General features: G+C 35.7%; 1 non-coding gene across 1 annotated transcript; it reads right to left on the minus strand.

Annotated features, from left to right (window-relative positions):
* Window positions 1–3,879: 3,879 nt before the first annotated feature.
* TRNAP-AGG lies at window positions 3,880–3,951 on the minus strand. Its single transcript has one exon. It is a non-coding gene; the product is annotated as a tRNA-Pro (tRNA).
* Window positions 3,952–4,763: the final 812 nt, after the last annotated feature.

A 4,763-nucleotide genomic window follows, 5' to 3' on the forward strand; every position in this document is an offset into this window, starting at 1 on the left:
GGCATCACGAGTAGAGACTGTGGCACATGCATAGGGTAGTCTCATATTTAAATTTCTAGTCTTAAGTTAGAATAGGTTGTTTTGCATTTCATTGTTTAAATTATTTTGTATTTGTTTTTGTTTTCTCTAAATTTCATTATTTTATATTTAAACACGTAAGACCATGGCTGTGTTTTCCAGAGAAGAAGTTGTTTTAAACATTTTTTGAAATTTACATTATCAATTATGTTCATGTAAGAGTTATATTTCCGCATTATAGATGAGCATGACACGTTAGTAGCGACTTTGAGTATGTGGAAATTTAGGGTCGTTACACTACGGGGCTTTGCACTTCGGCCCCTGAGAATACCACATCAAGGTGACAGGATTTGAACCTATGGCTCTCTGAAACTTCTTCATCGGTTATTTCGGCGCATCTTCCTTAAAAGGATTGTGACAACAAATGATCTATTTGACTGAAAAGTTCCTAGAAAGAATACAGTTCTAGGATTGTGACAAGACAAGAATGGACTCATAAGATGGGCGGTCAGGGAAGCGATTTCATTTGTGTTATCCGCCAAGGAAATGATCAAGGAATTCTCTATACACGGCTGAGAGATGACCGTATTGTTGCACATCCTGAATAAAGTACCGTAGGCAAGCGAAGCTTTTGAAAATGAAAGCGTATAGAACTCATATCCATTTTCTCTTCGAATCGTAAACATCGGATCTGATCTTCCTTTCGTTTTCGGGTGACTGAGAGAGAATTTAGGGCTGGCGTGCATCCGATTCGGTCAACAATAAGGTACAAAGCGGATTGATTAAATGGGCTTGAAGTTCCATTATCGTTAGGTCGAAGATCTCTACTAGGTTTAGTGCACTTTGGTAGTTGCGAATGTTGTCGTAATCGAATGTCTTTCTCATTCGACATTCGCTCTTACCAAGCACTCATACTCGCCAGGGTTGAGGAGACAATCCGTGAGCTAATTGGGTTTTGAGATTGCGTATACGCGAAAAGAGCTCGCTTTCGACTTTCTCCTCGGCGTTTTGTGTCCGGTTCTAGTTTAGGAAAGGGTCTGATCTCTTTCATTGGAGCACATTGATGCCGAAGGAGTCTTCAGAACTCGTGGAGAGGCTATGATGACTTAAGGCTATTCAAATAGCATGACCGATACCACAAAGAAAGGGTATCTAAGTCACACTAGTGGAATAACTTTTTCATAATAATTATCTCGATATATGATTCCAAAAACCTGCTTGATGACTGATAAGGTAAGGGGTTTCAAAAGATAAAAGAATGACAATTCTACGTGTGATAGAAAAGGAGATCTTCTTCTTTTTTTTTTTTTAAGTGTGCGCGGTTCGCTTGCCTTCGTGACCACGGATAGGCTATGGGGCTTTGCACTTCGGCCCCTGAGAATACCATATCAAGGTGACAGGATTCGAACCTATGGCTCTCTGAAACTTCTTCATCTGTTATTTGGGCGCATCTTTCTTAAAAGAATTGTGACGAAAGTCGACAACATGCCTACCTTCCTAACCACGGATAGACTACGGGGCTTTGCACTTTGGCCCTTGAGAATATCACATCAAGGTGACAGGATTCGAACCTATGGCTCTCTGAAACTTCTTCATCGGTTATTTCGGCGCATCTTCCTTAAAAAGATTGTGACAACAGATGACCTATTTGACTGAAAAGTTCCTAAAAAGAATACAATAGATGACCTATTTGATCAAGATACCTATTTTATTGAAAAGTTCCTAGGATTGTGACAACAGATACCTATTTGATTGAAAAGTTCCTAGGATTGTGACAACAGATACCTATTTGATTGAAAAGTTCCTAGGATTGTGACAACAGATACCTATTTGATTGAAAAGTTCCTAGGATTGTGACAACAGATACCTATTTGATTGAAAAGTTCCTAGGATTGTGACAACAGATACCTATTTGATTGAAAAGTTCCTAAGATTGTGACAACATATACCTATTTCATTGAAAAGTTCCTAGGATTGTGACAACAGATACCTATTTGATTGAAAAGTTCCTAGGATTGTGACAACAGATACCTATTTGATTGAAAAGTTCCTAGGATTGTGACAACAGATACCTATTTGATTGAAAAGTTCCTAGGATTGTGACAACAGATACCTATTTGATTGAAAAGTTCCTAGGATTGTGACAACAGATGACCTATTGACTAGGATTGTGACTTATTAGACTGAAAAGTTTAACAGATGACCTATTTGACTTTGTGACCTATTTGACTAAAAAGTTCAACAGATGACCTATTTGACTTTGTGACCTATTTGACTGAAAAGTTCATAGAAAGAATACTAGGATTAGCTATTGACTAGGATTGTGACCTATTTGTCTGAAAAGTCTATTTGACTGAAAAGTTCATAGAAAGAATACTAGGATTACCTATTGACTAGGATTGTGACCTATTTGACTGAAAAGTTCCTAGAAAGAATACAGTTCTAGGATTAGGATTACATACTTTGTGACCTATTTGACTGAAAAGTTCTTAGAAAGAATACAGTTCTAGGATTAGGATTACGTACTGACTAGGATTGTGACCTATTTGACTTAAAAGTTCAACAGTGACCTCTAAAAAGTTCCTAGAAAGAATACAGTTCTAGGATTAGGATTACCTATTGACTAGGATTGTGACCTATTTGACTGAAAAGTTCAACAGATGACCTATTTGACTGAAAAGTGGATTGTGACACTTTGTGACCTATTTGACTGAAAAGTTCCTACAGTTCTAGGATTAGGAATAGATGACCTGACCTAGAGTGACCTATTTGACTGAAAAGTTCTTACAGTTCTAGGATTAGGAATAGATGACCTAGACTACAGTTCTAGGATTAGGAATAGATGACCTAGAGTGACCTATTTGACTGAAAAGTTCCTACAGTTCTAGGATTAGGAATAGATGACCTGACCTAGAGTGACCTATTTGACTGAAAAGTTCCTACAGTTCTAGGATTAGGAATAGATGACCTAGACTACAGTTCTAGGATTAGGAATAGATGACTTGACCTAGAGTGACCTATTTGACTGAAAAGTTCCTACAGTTCTAGGATTAAGAATAGATGACCTGACCTAGACTACAGTTCTAGGATTAGGAATAGATGACCTAGAGTGACCTATTTGACTGAAAAGTTCCTACAGTTCTAGGATTAGGAATAGATGACCTGACCTAGAGTGACCTATTTGACTGAAAAGTTCCTACAGTTCTAGGATTAGGAATAGATGACCTGACCTAGAGTGACCTATTTGACTGAAAAGTTCCTACAGTTCTAGGATTAGGAATAGATGACCTGACCTAGAGTGACCTATTTGACTGAAAAGTGGATTGTGACACTTTGACTGAAAAGTTCCTACAGTTCTAGGATTAGGAATAGATGACCTAGACTAGGATTAAACCACATTTTAAATCATATTATATAAGTTAAAGTTGTGCATTGCCACACATTCCTTTAGGTTAGGCCCCATTGATATATCTAAACTATCAAAATTATTTTATTCTTTTGAAATTGTCCTTTTTTTCTTTTGGAGGGGCATTCCGAGAATCGAACTTGAGACCTCTTGCACCCAAAGCAAGAATTATAACACTAGACCAAATGCCCTTATTGTGGATTATATATTAAGTTGTTTATGGAATGTATCATCATTATTTCATTGATTTTCTTTGTTAATGAAATCCATGAGCAATTATTATTATATCTTTTAGATCTCGATCGCTCTTAAATTATTTACATAGGGTTTGCGATTATGAGAGAAGAAAAAAAATAATTACATACGTGGAGTACACAAGTAAATGATATTAAAAAGCATTATCATTAAATGAAAATACACTATCTCTAAGGCTCATCTAGTGAGAAATGAACATAGGGGCATTCCGAGAATTGAACTCGGGACCTCTCGCACCCTAAGCGAGAATCATACCACTAGACCAAATGCCCTTTCTAAAAAATTACCAACATTTTTAACTCCTACTCAATATATTTTTTTCTCTCAAGTTTGAAATCTCTTTTCTTGAGCGGTTGTTGGACTATAAAATAAAAAGTTGATGGTCTAGTATTTTACTTGTAAGTAAGGCATGTAATGTTGAATTGTTCTAATATGCAAGTGTTATCGAATAAACTACAACCCAAAAAATTTGTTTCTTAGCATAATATGAATTTAGTTGCAGAGTTATTAGGAATAACATGGAGAAAGAAATTTTCTTTAAAATCATAAACAGACCCAAGTTCAGTTCATCGTTGTTGTTGTCTAATTGTGATTTTGCAAAAAGCTTAACTAATATGAAATATCAAGGTAAATCAAGAATATATCCTACACGTCATTCAAGATGACAATAAAATGGAGTTAAATTGAACGCAGTTTTAGTTTCATGTCTAGCATAATTGTATTAATGATATTAAAGAGAACTTCGTGTTTTATTAGAAGAGACCAACTTCCTTTAAGATACTAGGAGTTTAAACTACTTTCATTGTAATTTCAATCACTCGAGATTACAAATTTAGGGTTGACTAATTGGACATCAATTATCAACTTTAGGTTATAATTTAGGTAGTAGCCATTATAATATTAATGAGCATAAGAGTTACAATTATTTCATGGACCATATGTGTTATAGTTAAATGAATATATATATATATATTATGTATGTCGAGGTTTGGGTAAAGCACAAAGTAGTAAGGAACACCATTGTCAACTTTAGAGCCACCCACAACTCATGATGGAGACCGATGCAAAATATTTTAACATCCTT

Source organism: Cucurbita moschata, unplaced genomic scaffold (assembly GCF_002738365.1).
Source record: "Cucurbita moschata cultivar Rifu unplaced genomic scaffold, Cmos_1.0 Cmo_Scf00125, whole genome shotgun sequence".
NCBI lineage: Eukaryota > Viridiplantae > Streptophyta > Magnoliopsida > Cucurbitales > Cucurbitaceae > Cucurbita > Cucurbita moschata.